This window comes from Petromyzon marinus, unplaced genomic scaffold, assembly GCF_048934315.1.
Source record: "Petromyzon marinus isolate PM22_M1 ecotype Great Lakes invasive population unplaced genomic scaffold, UKy_Petmar_22M1.pri1.0 PM_G_Scaffold_88, whole genome shotgun sequence".
NCBI classification, from domain to species: Eukaryota; Metazoa; Chordata; class Hyperoartia; order Petromyzontiformes; family Petromyzontidae; genus Petromyzon; species Petromyzon marinus.
Window position 1 is genome coordinate 285,411 of NW_027423044.1, and position 14,380 is coordinate 299,790.

At 50.3% G+C, this 14,380-nt stretch overlaps 1 pseudogene; it reads left to right on the plus strand.

Moving 5' to 3' along the window:
* The first annotated feature begins 921 nt into the window (after positions 1-921).
* On the plus strand, positions 922-9,649 carry LOC142921731 (heat shock protein HSP 90-alpha-like; annotated as a pseudogene).
* The last annotated feature ends 4,731 nt before the right edge of the window (positions 9,650-14,380 follow it).

A 14,380-nucleotide genomic window follows, 5' to 3' on the forward strand; every position in this document is an offset into this window, starting at 1 on the left:
TTCCGACTCAACGCGTGCCAAGACCGAACTCAGCAGTGGATTCAAACGAAGGTCACAAAGAAGAATGCCCGTAAAATAAAATAGTTATGTTTTCTGTTACACGTTTAGTAGTCTATGGGTAATGTTTTTACCATTACATTCCATCGGCATTGCTGGTACCACGATAGTCTATGGGCATTACTGACACACCACGGTAGTCTATGGGCATTACTGTGATACACCACGATAGTCTATGGGCATTACTGTGATACACCACGATAGTCTATGGGCATTACTGTGATACACCACGATAGTCTATGGGCATTACTGTGATACACCACGATAGTCTATGGGCATTACTGTGATACACCACGGTAGTCTATGGGCATTACTGTGATACACCACGGTAGTCTATGGGCATTACTGTGATACACCACGATAGTCTATGGGCATTACTGTGACACACCACGGTAGTCTATGGGCATTACTGTGATACACCACGATAGTCTATGGGCATTGCTGTGATACACCACGATAGTCTATGGGCACGTGGAAGCGAAAGCGCTTTGAGAATTCTCGAGAGCGAGGGGGCGGGGCTTTGAGAATTCTCGAGAGCGAGGGGGCGGGGCTTTGAGAATTCTCGAGAGCGAGGGGGCGGGGCTTTGAGAATTCTCGAGAGCGAGAGGGCGGGGCTTTTAGAATTCTCGAGAGCGAGGGGGCGGGGCTTTGAGAATTCTCGCGAGCGAGGGGGCGGGGCTTTGAGAATTATTGAGAGCGAGGGGGCGAGGCTTTGATAATTATCGAGAGCGAGGGGGCGGGGTTTCGCGAAACTTCCACCAATCACCGGAGCACGCCGGGGCGAGACCCCCGCCCGCGTCTTCTCGAAATTTCGCGTTCGCTATAAGCAGCGGCGCCGGCAGCCGCCGCGCTCACAGAAATCTGCCGCAGCCACCGCGAAAGCGCGAACCACTGCGCCTTGACGACTTCTCATTGCTACGGCAGAACGATACGAGGTAACGACGGCGTTATTGAGAGCAGTGTACGGTGTATGCGTCGTGCTCGGCGATGCTTGTAATGTTGAAGTAGCGACTGTCGGCTGGCTACTCGGAGGTGCAGTGGCTGCTCGGTGTCACGTCGAGTTGCACCACCACTCGGTCGGCCGTAAACCGGAGACCATCGGGCGGCGCCCGCCACTGACGGGGGACGCGAGAGAGCGAGCGAGGCGGTGGTGGGTGCCGTGGGGGTGCCGTGGGGGTGCCGTGGTGGGGTGCCGTGGTGGGGTGCCGTGGGTGGATGCCGTGTAGGGTGCCGTGGTGGGGTGCCGTGTGGGTGCCGTGGGGGTGCCGTGGTGGGTGTCGTGGGTGGGTGCCGTGGGGGGGTTCCGTGGGTGGATGCCGTGGGGGGGTGCCGTGGTGGGGGCCGTGGATGGATGCCGTGGTGGGGGCCGTGTGGGGGTGCCGTGGGTGGGTGCCGTGGGGGGTGCCGTGTGGGTGCCGTGGTGGGTGGGCGATGGTGCAGGCGGAGCGGTCAGCGGGTGGTGCCCGTGAGAGGGAACATTCTGGAAGGTCCATAGGGACTCTGTGCCTGCATAGGGGCTCCGTGTCTGCATAGGGGCTCCGTGTCCGCACAGGGGGCTCCGTGTCCGCACAGGGGGCTCCGTGTCCGCACAGGGGGCTCCGTGTCCGCACAGGGACTCCGTGTCCGTACAGGGGGCTCCGTGTCCGCACAGGGACTCCGTGTCCGCACAGGGGGCTCCGTGTCCGCACAGGGGGCTCCGTGTCCGCACAGGGACTCCGTGTCCGCACAGGGGGCTCCGTGTCCGCACAGGGGGCTCCGTGTCCGCGTGTCCGCACAGGGGGCTCCGTGTCCGCACAGGGACTCCGTGTTCGCGTGTCTCCACAGGGGCTCTCTAGAGGCTCAGTGGGTGCCCCCACGCGTCTCCTCTCCTGCGCTGCTATCTCCACAGATGCCCGAGGTGTCGGAGACGACGCAGCCCATGGCGGGCAGTGGCGAGGAGGCGGAGACCTTCGCCTTCCAGGCGGAGATCGCCCAGCTCATGTCCCTCATCATCAACACCTTCTACTCCAACAAGGAGATCTTCCTGCGCGAGCTCATCTCCAACAGCTCCGACGTACGGAACCACTCACACCCCGCTCCTCGCACACACGGACACACCATGCTCCACACACACGGACACACCCCGCTCCACACACACGGACACACACCGCTCCTCACACACCCTGACACACGGACACACCAGGCTCCACACACACGGACACACCCCGCTCCACACACACGGACACACACCGCTCCTCACACACGGACACACACCGCTACACACACACCCTGACACACGGACACACCAGGCTCCACACACACGGACACACCAGGCTCCACACACCCTCACACACGGACACACCCCGCTCCACACACCCTCACACACGGACACACCCCGCTCCACACACCCTGACACACGGACACACCCCGCTCCACACACCCTCACACACGGACACACCCCGCTCCACACACCCTGACACACGGACACACCCCGCTCCACACACCCTCACACACGGACACACCCCGCTCCTCACACCCTCACACACGGACACACCCCGCTCCACACACACGGACACACGGACACACCCCGCTCCACACACCCTCACACACGGACACACCCCGCTCCACACACCCTCACACACGGACACACCCCACTCCACACACCGTCACACACGGACACACCCCGCCACACCCCTGACGCCACCGGCCCCCCACGCTATTAAGGGGGAGGGGATGCTAGGACCCCCCCCACCCGCCCCTTCACACATCCAAAGTATCGTATGGGCCGCTTGCGGTCTAATTGTGATTTTAGATTAACGTTGCTGCTGTCATTGTGAGTGGCCCCATGTCCACTGCTACTGTGTAGACTGCTTGCCAATACACTTCCATGACTGACAGTGTGGAAATGAGGCCTTCATCCAACAGTAGATTGGCAGACATCTTTGCAATGTATTATTTTATTTACTCCGCTTGTTTACCTCAGAGTCCTAAGACTCGTTTTCAGGAGGGTCCTGCAAAGTTTTTGTGGTTGGGGACGATGTTACTTGGTGTGTGTGATCCAAATTGAGTAATTTGCCGGTATTCTTTCAGCCAGCATTGGGATGTTTTTGGCCAATATCTCGATATAGGAAGTTGATGCGTTCCTGGAGCTTCATTTGTATATCAAAAGTTGTTACATTGAATAGCATGTACGTTAGTACTCTGAGGGTGCGTTCCAATTTCATACAATAAACATTCAATAACTTCCCATTCGTATCAAGATCATTTATATTGAAAATATTTTATTCTGTACAGTATTAAAATACAAAAACCGTCATAATTAAAAGAAACCGTGTAATGTACTGAAAAAATATTCACACTAGCCAGTGTAGTCTTCGGTGCAGTCATGAGGGGCTACATTGCCCACCAAACACCATATCACCGTAACAGTGTATTGTTGCATGCTGATTGGCCGAGACGAATGTAGACACAATTTCTATAGCCGATCTCAATGCTCATAAAACTGTATCTTGTAATTTTATTCTTATTTATATTGAACTGTAGATGGGCTATTTTATTTATCAAATTTCAGTGAATTTATTTTTTGCCATTAATATAATAGTAATAAATCCAAAGTTTGTATATCGAAAATTTGCTTATCGAGGTATTATTTACCAAGTTACATAACCAAAGTATTGTTCGCTATGGGAGGAAACCTGAGCAAACCTGATGAAGCCCATGAAAAATAGGGGGAGAGTGTATAAACTCCAGGCACCCTCATAGTCAGTAATAAAACCCAGGCCCTTCTTGCCGTGAGGCACATGAGTTGCCACTGTGCCGCCACCCTGCCGCTTAGTCGTAGATTCCGGAATTTGGTCGAGCCGTGAATGTGATGGTCGTGGATGTGGTAGCATGCGTCGATCTGCTGTTGCCATGGCATTGTAAACATCACTGTGCGGTCCCCCGTCTGCCCAGGCGCTGGACAAGATCCGCTATGAGAGCCTCACTGACCCCAGCAAGCTGGACACTGGCAAGGAGCTCAAGATCGACATCGTCCCCAATAAGATCGACCGCACACTCACACTCGTCGACACGGGCATCGGCATGACCAAGGCCGACCTCGTCAACAACCTAGGCACCATCGCCAAGTCGGGCACCAAAGCCTTCATGGAGGCCCTGCAGGCGGGCGCCGACATCTCGATGATCGGCCAGTTCGGCGTGGGCTTCTATTCTGCCTACCTGGTGGCCGAGCGCGTCACCGTCGTCACCAAGCACAACGACGACGAGCAATATGTGTGGGAGTCTTCGACCGGCGGCTCGTTTACCGTGAGGCCCGACAACGATGGTGAGTATGAGCTCCCGGTGGAGCACGCGTGGCTCTCGCCATGCCGCACGCCCAGCACACCCCGCTGCCGGGTGATGAGTTTGCTAATCTCGAGTGGCTGCGATGATGCGGTGCAGGGGAGCCTCTCGGTCGTGGCACCAAGATCGTGCTCCACATTAAGGAGGACCAGACTGAGTACCTGGAGGAGAGGTCAATTAAGGACATTGTCAAGAAGCACTCCCAGTTCATCGGCTACCCCATCACGCTTTACGTGAGTAACGTGCTGCGTTTCGTACATTCGACCAACTCGGACCGCAGTCCGTTTGTTTCATCGCTGTTTTGGTGAGCAACCTCCATCGTATGTCGTCTGAAGTTTGGGTAATCCGTCTGTTGCAGGTGGAGAAAGAACGCAACAAGGAGGTGAGCGATGACGAGGAGGATAAGGAGGAGGCGGCTCCTGATAAATCTAAGAGAGGTCTGACGACGACACTCCCAACATCGAAGACGTAGGCTCCGATGAGGAGGAGGACAAGGCCAAGGACTCGGACAAGAAGATAAAGAAGAAGATCAAGGAGAAGTACACGGACAAGGAGGAGCTGAACAAGACAAAGCCGCTGTGGACACGCAACCCGGACGACATCACGGCGGAGGAGTATGGCGAGTTCTACATGAGCCTCACCAACGACTGGGAGGACCACCTTGCCGTGAAGGTGAGCGTGGTGGTGCCGTTGTCTCTGGACATAGTGGAGGTGACGAGCCAGGGCCTCGTGGCTGCCGTATGTGGCCTGGCGTGTGTTGCCCGTCTGTTGACTTGTGCGATGATGCGGCCCAGAGGGTAGCATGTTCGCTGCTTGTTACAGAGGTTTGTTCAATTGTTAAGAGGCCTGCCTGGTTATAACTGCGGGGTGTATGAACCGTAAAAATACGCTATATCTGCCTCGGTGTACGGTTCAGAGATTGTGTGACGTAATTTGTGTTGTGGCATCATAGTCCAAATTCACTACATTTGTAACGTTAAACCACAGCGTTGCTTAATTGGAACAACAAGTGGCAACATTGCCTCCCCCCTCCTCCACCCAACTGTGAAGCAACTGCAGACTTCAAAAGGTGCCTTCGTGATGAGGGCCATGCGCCACAGGAAATGCGCAAGTACAAAATGTACTGAATGCCTATTGCACATGGCGTGTTTGTGCTACAGCACTTCTCGGTGGAGGGGCAGCTGGAATTCCGGGCGCTGCTCTTCGTCCCCCGGCGGGCGGCTTTCGACCTCTTTGAAAACAAGAAGAAGAAAAACAACATCAAGCTGTACGTTCGACGTGTCTTCATCATGGACAACTGTGAAGACCTCATCCCGGAGTATCTCAGTAAGCGGGGATGCATGCAGGCTTGAGAGCAACTCGTAAACAATGTCATTTTTTTCCTCCCTTAAAGCACTTCTATTCAATGGTTTCTCTAGAGTTTTTACAGTGATAAATACTAAAGCCGTGAATGTTCACCGTGTGCAGACTTCATGAAGGGAGTGGTGGACTCCGAGGACCTTCCCCTTAACATCTCGCGTGAGATGCTGCAGCAGAGCAAAATCCTCAAGGTGATCCGCAAGAACATCGTCAAGAAGTCCATGGAGCTGTTCGCGGAGCTCGCCGAGGACAAAGATAACTACAAGAAGTTCTACGAGCAGTTCTCCAAAAACATCAAGGTGGATGCTCTCACCATTTGCCGAATTTCTGCAGCGGTGTGGATTTGAATATTTTGCGATTCGTGCTTTTCCCGTCGTTCAGTTCGTCAGGGGGAAATCTGACCCTGTCGCTCTGCCTTTTATCGTTATTCCCCACAGCTGGGAATCCACGAGGACTCTCAGAACCGGAAGAAGCTGGCGGAGCTGCTCCGCTACCATACGTCCATGTCGGGCGAGGACATGTGCTCGCTGAAGGACTACGTGTCTCGAATGAAAGAAAACCAGAAGCACATCTACTACATCACCGGTGCGGGCAGACACGCACGTGCCAACAGCACCACACGCGCCACGACACCACACTCCATGGCACCACACACGCACTGCTGCACGACACACGATGCTCTTCACACAGCCTGCTAGCACTTCCTGGCTAAGAACGTTGCCCAAGTATTGAACTTAAGTGTAGACTGTACAAGTAATCTAATTGTGAAGCTTTGCAGACTGTTAATCGTCCCTCGGTCTATAAATAGCATTCCACTTTGTGGTTGTTAACAGTGGTTCTCCTTTAGATTAGTCTTCGTCAAAGGAATCTGGAATGGGACTGTAAACGGGAGATGAGCATCGTCGCGATGCTCATTTGAGCGGGAATTTGCCAAACCGTTAGACGAGGCCGTGGTGCCGGAAGGCTAATTTGTGAACCGCGATTTCGCTCGCAGGCGAGTCAAAAGCGCAAGTGGCCAACTCTGCGTTTGTGGAGCGCGTGCGCAAGCGTGGCCTGGAGGTGGTGTACATGGTGGAGCCCATCGATGAGTACTGCGTGCAGCAGCTGAAGGAGTTTGACGGGAAGACCCTCGTCTCCGTCACCAAGGAGGGCATGGAGCTTCCGGAAGATGAGGAAGAGAAAAAGAGACAGGAGGAGGCCAAGGCCAAGTTTGAGAATCTCTGCAAGGTGGTCAAGGAGATCCTGGAGAAGGTGGAGAAGGTGAGCACTCGGCAGGACTTGTGATGTGAACCTGTCTGGGGTGGGGAGCCACCCCCAAACTGAAACTAAATTATTTTTAGCTTACCAGGCAAGGCCCACTGAGCTATACAGCTCTTAGAAGCGATCTGGCCACAAATGATAGCCCAATGAAGTGGCTTATCATGTGGAAATTTCTAAGAGCTATATACTCTCGATCCATGTTTCTAAATGTGGAGAGAACAACCGGAGGTATTGGAGAAAAATCCATGTGACCACGGGGAGAACATGCAAACTCCAAATATCCAGGTGTCAGGACTGGGATCGAACCCACGACCTGTATACCAGGCGAGGTAGTTAACATCTCAACACTGCGGCACCCAGTTCCTACCTCGCTGTGCTTGTTATAATTCAATGTAGAGTAGGTTTATGGTTGATGCAGCACTCCATCCAGTCACTTATTCAACGATGGTCAGTCCCCTCATCAATCTTCTATCGCTACGACCATGGTTTACTGTCCCCATCAACTTGCCCCTGATCCCTGCACCCAATGTTTGGCCTCATCGACACTTCGACCAATCCCAGTTCCTGTAAAAACACTTTCTGCGTCTTCACCTCACACTGCGCCTCTTTGAAATACCCTCCCCATTGTTTCCTTTTCCAAGCCTTGCATAACCTTCATCACTTCAAGACACATGTCACACTCTTACCTATTACAATTTTGATAGTACTGATAGTACTGTTTGTTGCTGGCCGCTTGACGTATTTGGGCCTGTGCTCGGCTGCTGTCAAGAAAAATCCACTTGACGCTTGGATGATTTCCACGAGGGCTCTGCTCACTTTTTTTCTGCGTAAATACAACGGCACTTGTCCACCGTGCTCATTGTTAATGCGCGTTCCCTTCTGTGCCGTGCAGGTGACCGTGTCAAATAGGCTGGTCTCCTCTCCGTGCTGCATCGTGACCAGCACCTACGGCTGGACGGCCAACATGGAGCGCATCATGAAGGCGCAGGCCTTGCGAGACTCCTCCACCATGGGCTACATGGCCGTCAAGAAGCACCTGGAGATCAACCACGACTACCCCATCGTGGAGACCCTGCGTCAGAAGGTGGAGGTGGACAAGAACGACAAGTCGGTGAAGGACCTGGTCATCCTGCTGTTTGAGACGGCGCTGCTGTCGTCTGGATTCACGCTCGAGGACCCACAGACGCATGCGAGCCGCATCTACCGCATGATCAAGCTGGGACTTGGTAGGCCTCGCATCGATTCCCTCTCGCAACAACTTGCAATTCCCCACCGTTAAATAGGCAACAAAATACAAAGAGAATTGGCCTCATTCCCGTTTCTCTCCATATACACACAGGCTTCTCGGAGTGTAATTTCAGCAGCATTTGGTACTACACGAGCCAATTCTGGACCAGTTTTGATGATCATTGTCCCATCAGCAGAGCCAGGTTTGCTTGAACCAATGCTGCTGAGATGTTTATGTTTTTAACATGGGTACTATCCATAATACATAGTCAAAGCTTTTTTGGGTACTAGTTTTTGTATATTGTACATAACACAATAATTACACTTAGCTATGCGAAGGAGGCATGCTGTCTGCTTATTTTATTTTTTATATCCCCCTTGCCACCACTTCTATTTTGTGTCAAAATGAGGTGGCTTGGGTGAGGGCAATTATTTTAATGGTCATCTTGTGTAGGTGATGTAATGGTGTAGACTGCCCATCCTGACCATCCTGCGAGGGTGACTACGGTCCCCAGAGCTGATAACAGCCGCTGCGTAGGCCACACTAGTTGACACATTACACCTGCTACACAAGGTGTGACCGCTCTCCCCAGTGAGGTGGGGTTGTTGGATGTGGAGCGTTAAGTGGAGCCTGTGTGTGTGGCAGGCATCGATGACGATGAGTCGACAATTGAAGACATCCCTGCCGGTCCCGCAGACGACCTTCCACCCCTGGAGGGCGACGACGAGAACGTGTCGCGCATGGAGGAAGTCGACTAGAGGAGGAAGAAGCCCCCCCCCCCGCCCTGTTCTCCCTCACACGATGTTATTCGTTGTGACCCTAGGGCTCTGCACATTCATAACAATTTTAAAGCGTTCACAAATATGAAGACTGGACCATGTAAAGGCTCCCAGTGTCTTTTCTTTTTAACCCACATGCCGAGTGAGCATGGCTCCACAAGCCCAAAACGTGAAGTGGTCACAGCAACAAACAGCACTTTCTTTCAAAGTTGTCATGGATCCGAGTGAACAGATTTTCCCGAAATTGAGCAAGATTCTTACAAGAGTGGGCAAAGCGATGAAGTATGATGGGAGGAGGGTATTTACAAGTGGAGCAGTGCGGTGAAGGAAGTGCCGCGTCCTGATTAATTATCCTACAGAGGTGTGTTGATTTCTGTATACTGTTAATGCTTCTATATAGTTCTGTGCTTATTCCATAGGCTGTTATTCCACTGTAAATGGTCGGTGTGCAGACAGCTGCTGGGAGAGTGGGTATGTCGACAAAACTCCCCTCCCTTTGCAGAACAAGCTACGATATACTGCATGCAGTGAATTTAAGTTATGTTTTTTTAAACGTTGGCTGCACCGTTGTCAATGCCATTCTGGTGCTTCTTTTAATTTCCTTGGATATTTTTTAATAAAAATTACACGCACATTACTGGGTTTATTCCTAAATGCGTCATGGCTGTTCATTGGTTTCTCGGCGGTGGAGCGAGTGGCTCGGAATCTGAAGGTTGTGAGTTCAAATCCTGATTTTGGGGTTGACTCGGCCCAACGTCCCTCTGGGATACAATAAGCAACACTGGGGAGAAAGCCAACGGTGTTTATACAATGGAGATACTTTTCTCATATGGGAATGAGGAATTTAAAATTGAGCTGCAAATGGGAGGTGACCGTTACCTCATTGCTCATTTGAGCAGAACAATGTAGCGCCACGTAGCGGCTGCGAGGGCTGTGGTTATGTGCACAGGGGTTACCCTGCGTGTCCCCTCGCGTTACAGTACTTTGTAGACCTGGCAATCTTGAGATGCTGCTGGCTGTGTTTCCAGCCCAAGGGTCTGCAGCCTGGTAGGTGACAAGGGGGTGCTGGTGGGGCGAGTTGCCTACAGATGGGGAACTAGTGCCGATGGGTGATGATGGTGGGTGACTTTATTTTTGGCACAGGTAAACCTCGGCAATGCATGGCCATTTTCGTTGGGGACATGGTTATACAGAAACCTGGTTACAGCAAAATATAAAAAACTACTGTATTGCAAGATGCCGAATGGCAAGGTCGTGTGCATTATCCTGGTGATACAACCAGCACAAAGAACGCGGTGAGTAGAATGCACCACATACAACAAATGGTGCAAAACAGCACCGGTAAGATTGTCAAAAACTTAGTCTTTAAAGCAAATCAATTGGTAAGTTGCTACCAGAACGATAGTGGGTGGCAATGACCACTGTCTGCTGTTGGAGGCGGAGCGAGGTGGGTGGACTCGGGAAGGCTGCTGTTGAGTCGTGGTTCTACTGATTGTGGTGGTGACCTTTCCAGTGTCACAGCAGCGGTATACGACACGAGAAATGCACTGCGACCAGAAATGAAGCCACGTGACGCAACGAGTGGGGGTGGAGCACAATATTTTTCAGGTGGCAGTTTTAATACAAAAACAACAATAATGCATTCGCTTTTCAACGGTGGCGAGTTGTACCCCACTCAGGTCGCCACCTGTGCACGGTTTGGCCCGGCCCAGTCCAGGAATTGACGTCTGTGTTCAGGTGGCAGCAGGAATTGATTTGTACCCAGATCTGATACCGGTACGATATTGTGTTGAACCATACCACATGAAAGTGCAGTTTCCATAGACGCCGTGTCTCTTTGGTCACGTAGGTACGTGACTTTACCGAAAGAACCAAAGTATGGATCCTTGCAGTCACGAAAACTTCAAATCTAGAACGCCGTGTCTGAATGATGACATGCGTTGTGCGGATTTGGCCTACAGTGGGGGAGGTGTGGATTTCCTGGTGACACCGAGGAGGTGAGGGACCCCCCAGTGATCCCATCGAGCTTATTGGAGGCTTACACCCTCGAAAATAGAATCTCAAATCCCTGGTGGGCGCTTGCCCCCCTAATCCACCCCGACATCCCGTCCACCAGGGCACCGTGGTGGCGAGATGTTAACTACCTTGTCTGGTATGCAGGAGGTCGTGGGTTCAATCCCGAGCCTAACGCCTGCTGCATCTTTGAAGTTTGCGTGTCTCTCTCCCCGTGGTCGCGTGGATTTTTCTCCGGGTCCTCCGGTTTTCCCCTCCACATTTAGAATCAACGTGCGTTTAGAGTATTTGGCTGCTATAATTTTACACGTGATAAGCCACTTCGCTGAGCTATCATTTTTTGATAGCCAAGTCACTTATAAAAAAGAGCGATGTAGCTCGGTGTGCCTTACCTAGTGAAAGGTACATATCTTAAATAGAGTTTGTTTGGGTTAGATCGCATAAATATTCATGCGTCGTTAAGCCCGCCACTGCCCGACACAGCCAGAAGTAAGGTTTGTCACGTAAACAAAACGTGCCAATTAGTTACTAGTTCAGCACACTGGTGTGTGGGAGAGTAAACCCACGACATTTACAATTCAAGTACGACGTTTCGCCGGTGATTACAAAACCAGCCTCAGGCGACAGCCAGGATTGTGGATAAATCCTTCTGTTTCGGCGTTAAATAGAGGAATAAAATGTTATATCGTCAATGTGAGCAAATCAAGTCCAGGGGGTAGGGGGGTAAGGAGCAGATTAGTGGATCTCTATTATTGATCTATTCACAGTCAACATACAGAATGCACATAACGTATGCACATTAACGACCTGAGGACACGAAAATCGTCTCAAAAACGCCAGAGGCCCACCTCGCTTGCGGGTTTACTCTCCAACGCACCGGTGCTGCTGAACGAGTAACTAACTATTCTTGGGTCTTTCGGTAAACTCACGTCGATAGGTTAAAAGAAAACCTATCTACGTTACTTTACCCGTAAGACCCAAGAATATGAATTCCTAGCAGTCACGAAAGCTTTCGGTCAATGAGTAACTAATTGACGCGTTTTGTTTACGTGACAAATCTCACTAATTGGCCGGGTGGTGACGGGCTTAATTACACAACCACCCCATCCTCTATTAGGAACAGGTAACAAGCTGAGATTAGGAGCACTCCCTTTAAGAGTGTGCTCCTAATCTCAGCTCATTACACCTGGGAGCCAGAAATCTTTCTGATTGAGAGGGGGTCAAATACTTATTTCCCTCATTAAAATGCGAATCAATTTATAACATTTTTGACATGCGTTTCTCTGGATTTTCTTGTTGTTATTCTGTCTCTCACTGTTCAAATAAACCTACCATTAAAATTATAGACTGATCATTTCCTTGTCAGTGGGCAAACGTACAAAATCAGCAGGGGATCAAGTACTTTTTTCCGTCACTGTAGGCACACAGAGAAACAACGCCTCTGTGTTGAGGCCTTAAACAGAGAGAGAGAGGGGGGCAGAGAGAGAGGGGAGGGGGTGTAGAGAAATCCGCGAGTCAACGCAAGGCCGTAGCCATGGAGTCAACATTGGGGGGGACCAAATCTACCAGGGGCTCTGGGGTCCTCCCCCAGGAAAAAAAAATATCTCAATTTGAAAACTAATTTCCTGACATTTACTAAAATATTGAAAAATTTCACTAACACATGGGATGGAATTTTTGTATTATTTGATACAATAATGTATAATATTGTATTGTATTTACATTGTTCTGTTGTTTATTTTTTTTACTTTTCTTGTTTCATAGTATGTAATGGCAGAGATTAGGGGTTCATAAAGTACAAGGCAATCATACAAACACAAATCTACGTATTGTTATATGAAGACAAGTCCACATTTTGTGGCCAAGGTTTAGCGAAATTGTTGTTTTTATTAACATAGCATAGCAATTATTATTTAAAAATATATATTTTTATAGCAATATATTGGGGGGGACATTTTGAGCATGTTTGATTATTGGGGGGGGGATATGTCCCCCCCTAATATATATTATAATTATTATTACATATTATAATTATTATAACATTATAATTACGGCCTTGTGTCAAAGAGAGATTTGGAACTTTGGTGACTGCAGGAAATAATAATAACACGAGCACACGCAGAGAGAGAGAGAGAAAGCACACTTATATTCTTGGTTCTGTCGGTAAAGTCACCACGTAGAAGGGAAACAATAAAATAATAAAAATATAAAACAATAAAATTCTCACGACGTTTCGACTGCAACACAAGAAGCAAACATCATCAGGTGTGAAAACCACAGCGCGAAAACCACAGCAAGAAAATGTGAATACCTTGGTGACAAGAAAATGTTCTTGCTGATGGTTTTCACACCTGACGATGATTGCTTGTGTTGCAGTCGAAACGTCGTGAGAATTTTATTGTTTTATATTTTTATTATTTTATTGTTTCCCTTCTACGTGGTGGTGACTTTACCGACAGAACCAAGAATATGAATCCCTGCAGTCAAGAAAGCTTTAAATCAAAAGCTCACTTAATCAAACAAACTGAGTAAAACTTGGAAATGTAATGCAATGCAACACTGAGAGTCGATCAACACACAATAAACGCAAAGCCTGGTAGATTACTTTCTTACAAAGATTGCTCAACTAAGCGAGATAATTAAAGCAAACGCGATCAGGCGAGGGCAGGAGGCAAGGCCCCGCGTGGCTAGGCCCCGCGTTGTAAAGTTCCAACCTGGACATCGATTCCAATGCTCGCTGCTACTCAATTGACATCCCTACGAGAGAGCGAGGCTCTACCTCGGTAAACAACAACCACCACTACAACCGCGATGAGAATTTCTCACCTCGGATTTCAGTTCACGCACGGAGCAGCAGATTTCTGTTACCTCGTGACGTCACGCAGCAGCAGTAGGTGACGTCACTTGCGTGGTACAAGAACACTCCCCTCCCGCAACGAGCGGGTCTTAATTTAAATAAATTATGTTAATGAGCCCGGCCCATACGTGGAGGGATGGGGCGTGGGTGCTGAACCCGTCGCAATAAACTCCCGACAGTCGACACGAATATATTATGTCAATGAGCCGCCAGTCACCGGGCGTAGCTTTGCCCAAATAAGGATTGTACTTGAACAGATAACGCAAGTTGACCCAGGCAGAGGTGACGTCACGCTCAAGGGCGCGGTAGACGGGGTGGGGTGAATACCTTGGTGACATGACGTCACTGGCGAGGTACACCTCCCCCTGGCGTTTCACGCCGATGAGGTGATGCTGAGTAGTGACGTCACAGCGGGATTGGAGTTTAAGTTGATTTAGATTCATTTTCCATTGCTCCCTCCCTTGAACTCAGCAACAACAACGTGGACATTGCATCCCACTGGGATTT